Below are 14,895 nucleotides of genomic sequence, written 5' to 3'. Positions count from 1 at the left end.
TCCTATATTATTTTAAAATACAAAGAACCCAATAAATAAATCTGAATTCAAAAAATCATTATCTAATCATACCAGATTTCCTTCTCGCAAGTAAGTGAAATGTATAACACATGGCCAGGATGGATACTTTGACAGTGAAGAAAACTAGTTCGCTGATGTTAGAGCCTGCCCAAAGTGTGCTTCAAAAGTCTTAGAAGGCTTTGCTTTGGTTTGCCATTTTTCGCTCTTCCCTACATATTTTTCCGAAAGTGACTTGTATTAGACTTGCTTAATCCACAACCCAAATTTATAAAATGTATTATAATTTAATATTTTAAATGCTTGTGAGTAACATTCAAAATACTTAACTGGTACTGCTGAAAACTGAAAGTTTGAGGGTATAATTTTCAGCATTTATAAGAATTTCCAAAATTCCTACTTTTACTATGCCCCATGTTCGAATCAGAGACCAGGTATTATTTGCCTCTAGAGCAGAGACAATGTATTATTTTCCTCTAGAGCAGAGAACTCAGTTGCTATGACCTGTCTCCATTCTAGAAACTGAGCAGCAATTTCATAAGTGGATGGCTCAGATGGAGGTAAGTTTAACATTGGAATTGCACAATAGATATGGGTAGGGTGACTGAAAGAGAAGATGAAGAACAAAAGGAAGTCAGAGTATAAGAACAACATGAAGAGGTACAATGTGTGTCCTTCAAAGAATGTGTATAGTCCTGTAAATAAAACAGAATTTTTTCGAAGCGAGTAGATTTCCTGAGAACTGGTGGAATTGACACAGAATCAGGAACTTGGTCATTTGGAACTTGTGTTTGTGAAGGAAAAAATAGTAGAATTGAATCTGTAACATCATCAGCTACTAGAGTAGGAATAAATGTTGATGAATTTGTATTGTGAACAAAAGGAAAAATGCTTTCATAAAACTTTGCATCTCGAGAAGTAAAAAACGAATGGTTATCCATGTTAGAAACTTGTAGGCCTTTTTCCCATAGGGATAGCATAAAAATACACATGTAAATGCACGAGGTGACAACTTGTCCTTGTTAACCTTTGGAACGGAAACATGAGCCAAATATCCAAATGGTTTTAAATGGGTATAAGATGGTTTGATACCAAATAAGATCTCATAAGGTGTAGAGCCATTTAGAACTTTGGATGAAAAATGATTGATAAGATAGGTGGAGCTTAAAACACAATCACATCAGTATTGCTTAGGAAGATTAGACTAAATAGAAGAGCTCGTGAGATTTCAAGTAAGTGTTTGTGCTTCCTCTCCACAACACCGTTTTGTTATGGAGTGTGAACACAAGAGGTTTGATGGAGTATTCCTTTATCTAAAAAAAATTGAGTAGCACTATGACTAAGGCCAAGTTCTAATACGTTATCAGTTCGAACAACTTTAACGTGGGTATTAAACTGTGTAGCAACCATATCAATGAAGTATTTTATGAAATAAAATGCATTACTTTTAGCACTGGGAAGATGACTCCATGTTGCCCTAGAAAAATCGTCTACAATAGTGAGGAAATAACTGAATTTATTATATGTCTTGATTGGATATGGTCCCCAAATATCGACATGTATTAGATAAAAACATACCTCAGAGTGAATTTGACTGTGAGGAATGGAAGTCGACTTTTTCTAGATTTGGCACATACATCGCAACTACTGAATTCACAAGGAATGTTAACATTGGTACATAAAGAAAGAATCTTGAGTTTTGACACAGGCAAGTGACCTAGTCTAAGCTTCCAGGTATTGGCAGTGACATTACAAATAGAAGAATTAAAATTATTTGTAAAAGACACATCTTGGTTTATGGAAGAATAAAAGAACTGATGATGATGCAAGAGATAGAGGCCTCTCTGAGTTTTACCAATAACCAATGGCTTCCTCAGAGAAGTGCCCTGCATAAGACAAAGATCATGAGTGAAGCTTATAACATAATTCATTTGTTGTACCAATTTAGTAACAGAAAGCAAATTAAGTTTGAAATGGGGAACATATAATACATTATGCAATGTAATATCTGATGAAATGGGAACTGTTCCCCCATGAGTGATTTTGATTGTGTGACTAGTGGGAAGTGAGACACTAAGTGTATTTGGTAAGTGTGTGAAGTTGGAGAATAAGTTTTTATTAAAACATATATGGTCGCTAGCCCCACTCTCCAAAATCCGAGTTGTAATATCCGGGATATATCGTGTAATTATTTTTGCTATTATATAATTATTATGTGTGTTCAGTATCTATTCTGTGAGCTAATTGTTAAGTGTTATCTGTACTTGAATATTCAAAAATAATATTAATTGAGTATTTTAATTTTTATATGTCCAAAATAAAATATAGATAATTGTCATTTCTTCCTAATTATTTTTATGTTGGTTTATGGATTTATAAGAATCATATGAAATTTCTAAAATCTTTTTCCGGGTAATTAAAATCTATTTTATAAAAATGGGAACCAACCGATGTCACCCGTTATTACGTTTTTGGAACCCGAAACTCTTTCGAGAACTTCTACCTAACCTAATTGTAATATTCCGAGCATATTCCATGTTTCGACTTTTTCGATCCGGCGTACGGTTTGTCCTGCGCGGGTCCCGGCGCAACATTTTCGATACAATATTCGTTTCGGTAAATCAATAAAACCCGTATTTTCGATAAACGGGAGCTTTTTATTAAACTATCCCAATTATCACTTCGTAATACGTGTAACCAGGTGCTGAGACCAAGACCGCAGTACAAATTGTACTGATTTGGATAATTATCCCGAAAACCGATACCGTTTGGATCAGTTTTTACAAATAAACGTACCGTTTTATATTCGGAATGATCCAACGGGATTCTAATTTTCCGTAATTATAAATAGCCTTTTACCGTATTTTATTTCGTATCAAAATCATTTGCAGACAGATAATTATATAATTTTCAGAGAAAAGCCCTAATTACATAAACTGTTCTAAGAATCAAACAGCAAAATGAAGGCGTTACCGATCTCTGTTTTCAAAGCTTGAGTAACCAAAACGAAGGATTTGAAGTGTTCTATCAGATTCTGAGCTTTGTTTCACTGCAGAAATCAAGGTTATTTTTCTAAAAATTTATTTATTTTCGAATTTATTTTATTAAAAATATGAATTTTTGTTCGAATGATTGTTTGTATGATTTGATGATTGCATGTTGTAGAGCTTGTTTTCCTGATGATTTTCATATGTCATACGTCTGATTTGGAGTTCAATAACATGTTAAAATTTGAGTTTGATTTTCGAATTTCAAAATTAGGGTTTATAACCCGTATGAATGTTCTTAATTGAAATTTGGGGGTTTCTTATTATGTGATAGATTGATGTTGTGTTATAGTGGGTTGTATTCTCTGTGAAATTTGCAATCTAGTCGTATAAGTTTCATGAACCAACGAGGTCCGTAGAGAAGGGAGTTGTGTTTTGAAGTTTTCCGATGTTCGCCGGAAACTAGAAAACTTCACGGCCAAATTCCGGCCAACTCAGGGATTGTTAGGATGAATTGATTGCATGGTTGTGTTCCTGGTGTTGTGTAGATGTGATCTGGAGGTGTTGGTGTGGTGAGGACGCCGGGAACGTGTTCTCCGGCGAACCCGACTGTTTTCCAGCGAAGGGCTGGAAAATTACAGTTTAGTACCCCAACTTTTGAAAACGATGCAGTTAGGTCCCTGAAGTTTCCAGACTTTGCAAATTTAGGATTCCTGTTTATAAAATGTTTAAAAATCATATTTCCTATTTATTTTTATTATAAAAATTCATTTTTAAATTCTGAAAATTCTAAAAATTATTATTTTAATTCTGAAAATTATTTTTAATTCACAAATAAATCTAAATTAATTAGTTAATTAATTTCAGTTAATTTATAATTGATTAATTGGTCAATTAATTCGAAAATTAATTGATTAATTAATTTAATTAATTATTAATTGATTTTAATTAATTATTTAATTAGATTTAATTATTTAAAAATGATTTAAAAATTCTGAAAAATAGTTTCGAGCTTTAAAATATTATTCTTAATTATTTCCAAGGCTCGAGAATTATTCTAAAATTATTTCGGAGCCAGAATGGGCCAACCGAACCCTGTTTATTAACCCGAAATTGATCCAACGACCCGTTTTAATTTCGAAAAATGTTTTAAAAAACATTTTAAATACCAGAAAGCCTATTTATGACCCGAGACTTCTTTATAAATAATATATCATTGATTACGTGATGTATTATGTGCTATATGTGACTTGTTAATTGACTATCGGTCTATATATTCGGTGTTTACTTGATTATTGCATAACTTTCAATCCGTTAATCGGATTTGGGTAAAACGAAGGGTAGATAGAAGTATGTGTTGAATAGAAGTCCATGAGTAAATTATTGATAGATGTTTATGATTTGTGAGCAGAAGAGGCAAGACGTAAGAAAGGGAAACAGATAGTTGAAGAGTAAGACGGTTGTGATTGGAAACGAGTGCAGTGTAGTAAGCTAATATCAGACAAGTGTTCTGAACTTTCTCGAGATATTGTAGTACTTGATAATCCTGTGATATTGCAAGTGCTTTGAAGCACAGAAACCTAAATCCTGATTTCAGGTATTATTCTTGAGCCATGAATCATATTCTTTCTAATCCATTGATTATTGTATACCCAAACAAGAACCACAAATCTACGATACTACTCCACAAATACATACAAACTAAATACCAAACACTGAAATGAACTATTATATACTCAAACCATTGTATCTTATACTTGGAAAGACCAAATCCTTGAAACCTTGAAATGTTGATTCCTTTGTTATCCAATTCTTTCATTACCCAGCATCCAAGCTTTTAAATTGCCTTATTGATCCTTACAAGGATTGAAACCCTTTCATTGTTAAACATTTATTGTTGTTAATGATTTCGGTTATTGTTTATTATTGCATATTCTGTTATTATGTTAGAATTGGATTGTTTTTATAAAATTGTGGACCAGATTCGTGGTCAGACCATATAATGGTCAAGTTAGGCCAATGTGAGCCTTTGATCCAGTAGTTAGAGCAATGTTGTGTGCCTTGCTCGGGGTTAGTGCATGACTGATCAGCAGCCTAACCTTGGTTTTTAAATTAAAAGTATAATATCCAATTCTAAATCATAATCCATTGTTCACTTGATATCATAACCATATTCATCTGATGATCATTATTCTCAGTTTTGTCATTGTGACTTGCTGAGCTAGTTAGCTCATTTGTGCGATGTTGTTTATATTCTTTCCAGTTAAAAAGGAACCAATTGGTAAAGAGGATCCCCAGTCCAGCGCGAGAGCTAGGGGTTCAGGTTGAGAAAGCGGAGCTAGTAGGCTTCTTTTGGAATAATTTAAGTTTGTAAAAGTTTGTAATAATATTTAATACTCAGTTTGAGTTTGAAATAGTTGGGATTTGAACGGTTTGTAATATATTAGTGTGTTTGGCTTGTATGCATACTTTAACCTGTTGCGGTCCGTGGTGGTTGGTAAGTAGGGTCACTGCATACATTATTATTATCTTTATTATTGTTATAAGCAGGTTATAATTAAGGTGTGTGTGTGGACCCCAAACTTCTGACCCGGGTTTGGAGGGCGCCATAGGTTTGGTATCAGAGGTACAGGTTATAAGTCACTGACACAAGCCTAGGTTGACGAGAATGGGTAGAGGGATAGGATTAGAAGTAAGGTATAGGATGATAGAACGTTGAGAGGTTGAGTGTTATGGTATAACCGGTATTAGTATAGCTTGCGTCGTGGTATGAGATTCTTATATTACGATATGATTTCAGATAGCAGAGATGGCCGACTCTTTTATTCCCGTATCAGCTGATCACTCAGAGCCTTCAGTTGGAGCACCAGCATCGGATCCACGTCCTGTGATTCCACCAGCATTGGCTATTCTACCTCCACCGGTGTTGCAGCCCGTACCATTGCAGGCTATTCCACCTCCAGGCATGAGGCCACCTGTCAGAGGACCCCCACCTGCTGATTCAGGCTTTACTAGTCATTCAGTCACAGGAGTACCTTTCCAGTTCTCTTCCTATCATGTCCCATATCATCAGTTTGAGGCTTGCCTTATGGAGCAGCGATTCCTACAGGGTCAGATCCAGGAGTTATTGCATATCATGCGTACTAGAGAGATGGGGAGTGGTGAGAGGCGACTTAGGGAGAGGCTTCAGGCGTTTCGTAGAGCAGCTGCTGTGAGGATTGCTGAGGCTAAACATGAGGACATCACCCCTGATTTTCTAGTGGAGTGGGCTAAGTGGGTTCTAGAGGAGCTTGAGGAAATAGGAGGTCCAGATTTACCATGAGCCAGAGATTTTGAGATGGAGATGCTGAGCAGTGTTGTTATGGTTATGTAGTATGGACAGTAATGTGTAGTGTGTATCAGTAGACTTTTGAGTTGTATTTATAGACTAGCGATGCTGACTAGTGAGTAGGTTGTTGTACCCTTTTTGCTTTTACTTTTGAAGCGTCTTTACGCTTGTACTACCTAAAACTTTTGATCTATATATCAGTACCTTTTCCTTTCCAACACTGTCATTTACTTTATCGCACCTGTTTTACTTTACCTTATTTATTGCACCAGTATACCCTGTGATACCATGTACCCTGTTTTCCATAACTGTTTATATTCTATAAAGAAGCATGCAATTTACTTAGTTACAACTGTTTTCAAAAAGAGATATTTCTATTTTACAAAACTTTTCTTTTATACAAAGATTTGATTCAAAAGCTAAATAAATTGATTGATTCTTTATAGAAAATGCCTCCCAGAAGAAATACCCGCACCAACACCCAGAATGAAGAAACCAACAACAACAACAACAATAACAACCAAAATGATATAAACCAGAATGTGAACCCAGGACCCATGGACCCAGCAATAGCCCAGATTCTTCAAATCTTGGCCCAACAAACAGTTCACCTGGCACAACAACAGCAGAGACAGACCAATCCCCAAGTAACTTTCAAAACTTTTCTGGCAGTAAACCCACCAGAATTCAAGGGTTCCTTAGAGCCAATTGAAGCAAATGTGTGGTTAAAGGAAATAGAGAAGGCATTTGCCTTGGTAAAAGTGAAAGAGGAGCAGGATGTTGAATTTGCAAGTTACTATCTGAAGAATGAGGCCACCTATTGGTGGGAGATGGTGAAGACATTGGAAAGCACAGATGTTATTACTTGGGAAAGGTTTAAGGAATTGTTTTTAGAAAAGTATTTTCCTCAGTTTGTTCAGGATCAAATGGAGCTGAAGTTTTTAGAATTAAAGCAAGGGAACATGTCGGTAACAGATTATGAGGGGAAGTTTGAGGAATTGTCAAGGTATGTGCCGTCGTATGTTGATACTAATAGAAAGAAAGCTAAGAGATTCCAGCAAGGCTTGAAGCCATGGATCAGAGGGAAGGTAGCTATTTTTGAATTGGATACCTATGTCGGGGTTGTACAGAAAGCTATGATCGCAGAGACAGAGAGTGAAATGTTCCAGAAAGAAAAGGAAAGCAAGAAAAGGAAAGTTGAGGGAAGTGAGGGTCAGTCACAAACAGGGAAGTTTCCAAATTTTAAGAAGGGCAAGTTTCAGCCAGGGAGAAATTTTAATTTCAGGAGACAAAATGCAGGAGACGGAGGCCAGGGCAATCGTCCAGCTAATGTGAATCAGCCGAATCAGTTGAGATTAACTTTTCCAGATTGTCAAGTATGTGGAAAGAAGCATGGAGGAGTTTGTAACAAGTTGAATGTGGTATGTTTTAAATGCAACCAGAAAGGGCACTACTCGAGGGAGTGCCGAAATCAGCCGGCAAGAGAGCCAGCGAATAAGGATCAGCCTATCCGGAATCCAGCAGTGAAGGTTCCAGCCATTGGATTTACATGCTTTAAATGTGGGAAGCCAGGACATATGGCCAGGGATTGCAAGACACCAGCCCCATCCAGTAATGCATTAAGAATTATGGGATCTACCCCAACAGTGAATGAGACTCCGAGGGCTAGAGTTTTTGACATGTCGGTGAAGGATGCGATCCAGGATACGGATGTCGTGGCAGGTACGCTTAATGTGAATTCTTTATGTGCCAAAGTGTTAATAGATTCGGGAGCAACTCGATCTTTGTTTCACAAGATTTTGTTAGTAAGTTAAATTGTCCAGTTGGGTATTTAAATGAAATAATGACGGTGGAATTAGCAAATCAAGAACGTGTAACTGTTAACCAAGTTTGTGGGAATTATGAGATTGAGATTTCTGGTAGTAAATTTTGTGTAGATTTGATACCGTTTAAGTTAGGAGAATTTGACTTTATATTAGGGATGGATTGGTTATCTAAGCATGATTCTCAGATAGATTGTCAAAATAAGAAAGTAATGGTGAAAATGCCAGACGAAAGAATAGTAACGTTCAAGGGACAGAAGCAGGTAAAGAAGTTCTTAACGATGATTCAAGCCAAGAAGTTACTACGACAAGGATGTGAGCATTTCATAGCATATATGATCGACAGAAGTCAGGAGCCAGCAAAACTTGAAAATATTCCAGTTGTGATGGAATTTCCAGACGTATTTCCCGACGAGTTACCAGGACTTCCTCCAGATAGAGAAATAGAATTTGCAATCGACTTAGCACCTGGAACCGAACCAATATCCAAGGCCCCGTATAGAATGGCGCCCGTTGAGATGAAAGAATTAGCAAAACAATTACAAGAGCTATTAGAGAAAGGAGTAATTAGACCCAGCGTATCCCCGTGGGGTTGATAAGTGGCATTTTATACCACTTAGAACGTCTTAAAATGGCTTAAATTGGTGTCTTGAAATCAAGTATTTTGTGTATTTGATGCGTTTTTCTAGTGTTTATGCATTTCAGGGTATTAGTTGCATTTCGGGGGAGGAATCATCACGAATAAGCCTTGGCATGTGTTCACCATTGCGAGAGGAAAGGAATGGGCAGATTACGGCGAAGAAACGGAGCAAACCTGGATTTTTTCCAGTAGAGGCCTGCGCGCCCGCGCAACAATGCTGAGCGGCCGCGCAGCAACCTGCGCGCCCGCGCAGCTATGCTGAGCGGCCGCGCAGGGTCGGGGAAAAAGATAAATTATTTTAGACTTCTACTTCTGTTTGGCTTCCAACTTCTATGTAATCTGAGTTTTATGGGACTATTATATAGGTAGATTTGAGACGTTTTCACAGAGATTATTAAGGGGATTATGTTTTAGATTGTGTTTTACGCAAGAAGCGAAGGAGATAAGGAAGAAGACCGATTTAGCACACCGCAACGAAGAGGAAGCATATTTTCTTGTGATTCTTGTTTCGTTGTAACGTTGGATGCTAGTTTTCTTGCTTTGACTTATTTACTCTTGTGACGTACTCTGTTTTAATATAATTAGTTTAGTTATTATTTTCTTGTGTTTGTTTGTCATGATTTCATATGAACCCATGATGGCGATAAGTTCTATTATGGGCTAATCGTGATCATGGGGTTGCAACGGATTTATTATGGAATTCTTTAGTTAATTGTTTAATACTTTAGTGTGTGATGATTGCATGATATCTAGTATTGGTTGTGCGTATTCGTCTTATGTGCGTCGCGAACATATAAGATAGGGTGTTAATCTCTTGTGAAGCGACGGTGGATCTTGAGATTTAGAACTTGCCATGCTAGCATAGGTTCATGTACGTTGAGCATGATTAGTGGGTAACTCTAACAGTTTTATTTGCCCTATGTAATCAAAAAAGGAATAACTTGTGCTTAAATCGTTGTGTTGTCAATTTCTGTAGACATATAGGAACTCAACATAATTGATGACTATTCAACTTCTATCTTAATTGTGGATGCTTGGTAGAATGGTATTAGTACAATGAAAGTTGGCTTTTATCAGTTTTGTGTTATTCGATTAATATCATCACTGTCACATGCTAAAGGTAATAACAATGGCTATAGAAGGAAGTAATAATGAAGTTGTGATCTCATGAGTGTTTTATTATTGATAAATTGAAGTGTTAGTTAAGTGGTTAATTAAGTAGTTAATTATAGTTAATATTTAATCAATAATTTTAAGTGTTATTATCTTAACATTGAGAAGTAATCATACATTGGTGAGTGAGTTTAATTAGACAATTATTTAGTCTGAGTCTCTGAGGGAACGAACTAGAAAGTATTCTATATTACTTGCGAACGCGTATACTTGCGTGAATATTAGCGCGTGTTTTCGCCCTAACAAGTTTTTGGCGCCGCTGCAGGGGACTCGGCGTATTTGTTTAGTTTATGTGCTTACCATCATTGGTCATTAGGACTCAGTGATTAGGACATAGTAGTTACTTACTCTTTTCGGTTGTGTTTCAGGTACTTTAGCAAGCGTTTATGCAAACTCGTTCTCGTGCTCGCAAGAGGACTTTAGATACAGCTGAGGAGACAGACGAAGTTCTTGATATTCCGGAGAAGTTAGATTTTGAGGATTCGGATTCAGAAACTGAGCAGAAAGAACCAGTAAACATGGAAGATCGTATTGTTCAAGCTGATCCAGCTCTTATGGATTTTTCTCGGCCTAAAATTGATGACATTCAGTCAAGCATCCTTCATCCGGCTATTCAAGCTAACACCTTTGAAATCAAGCCGGGCACTATTCAGATGGTGCAGAATTCTGTTTCTTTTGGAGGAGCGGCAACTGAAGACCCCAACATGCACATAAGGAATTTTGTCGAGATCTGCAGCACTTTTAAGTATAATGGCGTGACTGATGAGGCTATCAAGTTGAGGCTTTTCCCATTCTCACTGAGGGATAAGGCTAAAGACTGGTTACATTCTGAACCAGCTGGGTCCATCACTACGTGGCAAGATCTTGCACAAAAGTTTCTGGTAAAGTTTTATTCAATGGCAAAGACTGCTGCTATGAGGAGTGCTCTTACTCAGTTTGCGCAGCAACCTACAGAATCTATGTGCGAGGCTTGGGAACGCTACAAGGAAATGTTGAGAAAATGTCCACATCATGGAATGCCGGATTGGATGGTGATCACTGGTTTCTATATTGGTTTGGGGGCCCAATCTCGGCCCATGCTCGATGCAGCAGCTGGAGGAGCCTTATGGGCTAAAAGCTATACTGAGGCGTATAATCTTATAGAGACGATGGCTGCAAATGAGCATCAAAACCCAACTCAGAGGATGACGTCAGGCAAGGTAGCAGGTATTCTGGAAGTTGATGCAGCCACCGCTATTGCAGCCCATCTCCAAGCGCTATCAATGAAGGTTGATTCTCTGGCTACGTATGGAGTTAATCAAATAGCTATGGTTTGTGAGCTTTGTGCAGGTTCTCATACTACGGATCAATGTTCTCTTGTCAACGAATCTGTTCAGTATGTGAATAATTATCAGCGACAACAGCAGCCTGTGCCAGCGACCTATCATCCTAATAACAGAAATCATCCAAATTTCAGTTGGGGGAATAATCAGAATGCTATTCAGCCACCATATCAGCAAGGAGTGAGTAAACAGTTTAACCCACCTGGATTCCAGCAACCACAGCAGTATGCTACAAGGCAATCATATCCTCAACAGGGAAGTACAGCTGCACCCACTAGTGCTGATTTGGAGGAACTTAAGCTGTTGTGCAAGAGTCAGGCGGTTTCTATCAAGACCTTGGAAAATCAAATCGGTCAATTAGCCAATGCAGTGCTTAATCGTCAACCTGGCACTCTTCCCAGTGACAAGGAAGTACCAGGCAGGAAGGAAGCTAAAGAGCAAGTCAAGGCTATTACCTTAAGGTCTGGAAAAGTGGCTGATGCTGAAAAGGCAAAGGAAGTCGAAGCTGAAGTTAGAGATGAAGAATCTAAGCAAAAGGAGAAAGCGGCGGAACCAAGGAAGACTACTGTTGAACACACTCTGCCTGAGGCTAATACAGGGGAGAAATAGCTCTATCCTCCACCACCTTTTCCTAAGAGATTGCAGCAACAAAAGCTGGATAGACAGTTCGGGAAATTTCTGGAGGTGTTCAAGAAACTTCACATCAATATACCTTTCGCTGAGGCTCTGGAACAAATGCCTAGTTATGCGAAGTTTATGAAGACTATTCTTTCAAGGAAGGTGAAACTGGATGACCTTGAAACCGTTGCTCTCACAGAAGAATGCAGCGCTGTTCTGCAGCAAAAGTTACCACCAAAACTGAAAGATCCAGGAAGCTTCACCATTCCTTGCACCATTGGCAATCTAACTTTTGACAAGTGCCTTTGTGATTTGGGAGCAAGCATTAATCTGATGCCGTTGTCGATCTTTAAAAAGCTGGATCTGCCTGATCCAAAACCCACATACATGTCGCTACAATTGGCTGACCGTTCCATTACTTACCCAAGGGGCATAGTTGAGGATGTGCTCGTCAAGGTGGATAAGCTCTTCTTTCCAGCAGATTTTGTTATTCTGGATTTTGAGGAAGATAAGAAGATTCCCATAATCTTGGGAAGGCCTTTCTTGGCTACTAGCCGTACCTTGATAGATGTGCAAAAAGGTGAACTTACTATGCGGGTCCAAGATCAGGATGTGACCTTCAATGTATTCAAGGCAATGAAATTCCCTACAGAAGATGAGGAGTGCTTAAAAGTGGATGTGATTGATACTGCGGTTACTTCGGAACTCGATCACATGCTAATGTCTGATGCATTGGAAAAGGCCTTAGTGGGGGATTTTGACAGCGATGATGAAGATAGCAACGAGCAATTACAATATCTGAACGCTTCTCCATGGAAGCGAAAGCTGGATATACCATTTGAATCTCTTGGTACTTCTGACCTTAAGAATGCTGAAGGGAAGCTCAAACCATCAATAGAGGAAGCACCTACCTTGGAGCTCAAACCATTACCTGAACACTTGAGGTATGCTTTTTTAGGTGATTCATCTACGTTACCTGTTATTATTTCATCTGACCTTTCAGGTAGTGAGGAAGACAAGCTCTTAAGGATTTTGAGAGAATTCAAATCGGCTATAGGATGGACCATAGCAGACATCAAGGGGATAAGTCCTTCATATTGTATGCATAAAATTCTGCTAGAGGAAGGTAGTAAGCCAACTGTGGAACAGCAGCGAAGACTGAATCCCATCATGAAGGAGGTGGTGAAGAAAGAAATTCTGAAATGGCTAGATGCAGGCATCATTTATCCTATTTCTGACAGCTCGTGGGTGAGCCCCGTACAATGTGTACCTAAGAAGGGAGGTATCACTGTGGTCGCAAATGAAAAGAATGAGCTCATCCCTACTCGAACAGTTACAGGATGGAGAGTATGCATGGATTATAGAAAATTGAACAAAGCCACAAGGAAGGATCACTTCCCCCTTCCATTTATTGATCAAATGCTTGACAGATTGGCGGGTCATGAGTATTTTTGTCTTCTGGATGGTTATTCCGGGTATAATCAGATTTGTATTGCACCAGAGGATCAGGAAAAGACTACCTTCACTTGTCCATTTGGCACATTTGCTTTTCGCAGAGTTTCGTTTGGGTTATGTGGCGCCCCGGCCACTTTTCAGAGATGTATGATGGCTATATTCTCTGACATGATTGGAAATAACGTCGAAGTGTTCATGGATGACTTCTCCGTCTTTGGACACTCATATGATGAATGTTTGAATAATCTGCGCGCCGTACTCAAAAGATGCGTGGAAACTAATTTGGTGCTTAATTGGGAGAAATGTCATTTTATGGTGCGTGAAGGCATTATCCTTGGGCATAAGGTCTCTAGCAAGGGTCTGGAGGTGGACATGGCCAAGGTGGGAGTCATTGAAAATCTTCCCCCACCTAATTCTGTGAAAGGAATCCGTAGTTTTCTTGGTCATGCGGGTTTTTATCGGCGATTCATCAAGGACTTTTCAAAGATATCTAAGCCGTTGTGCAATTTGCTTAAGAAAGATGTGCCGTTCAAATTTGATGATGAATGTTTGACAACATTCGAGACTCTTAAGAAGAGTTTGATCACTGCACCAGTTATTACAGCACCAGATTGGACAGAACCGTTTGAGATGATGTGTGATGCGAGTGATTATGCGGTAGGTGCAGTTCTGGGACAGCGCAAGAAAAATCTCTTCCATGTGGTCTACTATGCGAGTAAGACTTTAAATGGTGCCCAATTGAACTACACCACTACTGAGAAGGAGCTTTTGGCTATAGTCTTTGGTTTTGAGAAATTTCGATCGTATCTACTTGGTACGAAAGTAACAGTATTCACTGATCATGCAGCTATTCGCTATCTAGTTTCCAAGAAGGATTCGAAGCCGAGACTCATTCGTTGGGTGCTTTTACTTCAGGAATTTGAGTTAGAGATCAAAGATAGAAAAGGTACTGAGAATCAAGTAGCTGACCATCTCTCTAGGTTGGAGAATCCCGATTCTACTTCACAAGATAGGACGTTAATCAATGAATCTTTTCCGGATGAGCAGTTATTTGCAATTCAGGAGGAAGAACCATGGTTTGCAGATATTGTAAACTATCTCGTCAGCAACATAATGCCTCCTAATTTAACATCCGCCCAAAAGAAGAAGTTTCTGCATGAGGTGAAGTGGTATATGTGGGATGAACCATATTTGTTTAGACAGGGAGCTGACCAGATCATCAGGAGATGTATCCCGTTCTGTGAGACGGAGGGGATATTACGAGACTGCCATTCCACGGTTTATGGTGGACACTATGGAGGTGAGAAGACGGCAGCTCGTATTCTGCAAACAGGTTTTTTCTGGCCTACTTTGTTCAAGGATGCTCATCAGTTTGTTTTAAGGTGTGACCGTTGCCAAAGAGTGGGAAATTTGTCAAGGAAGGATGAGATGCCATTAAATGTGATGCTTGAAGTCGAGGTCTTTGATGTGTGGGGAATCGATTTCATGGGGCCTTTTATCGCGTCTTGCAATAATCAGTACATCTTGCTGG

The 14,895-nt window shown here is 38.6% G+C and overlaps 1 non-coding gene across 1 annotated transcript; it reads right to left on the bottom strand.

Annotated features, from left to right (window-relative positions):
• Positions 1–10,880: 10,880 nt before the first annotated feature.
• Positions 10,881–10,987, bottom strand: LOC141687825 (small nucleolar RNA R71). The gene has a single exon (XR_012561306.1). It is a non-coding gene; the product is annotated as a small nucleolar RNA R71 (small nucleolar RNA).
• Positions 10,988–14,895: the final 3,908 nt, after the last annotated feature.

The sequence above is a fragment of the Apium graveolens genome, chromosome 9 (assembly GCF_009905375.1).
Source record: "Apium graveolens cultivar Ventura chromosome 9, ASM990537v1, whole genome shotgun sequence".
Taxonomy (NCBI): Eukaryota; Viridiplantae; Streptophyta; class Magnoliopsida; order Apiales; family Apiaceae; genus Apium; species Apium graveolens.
Note: the sequence above shows the minus strand (reverse complement) of the source record. Positions and strands in the feature narration are given on the sequence as shown.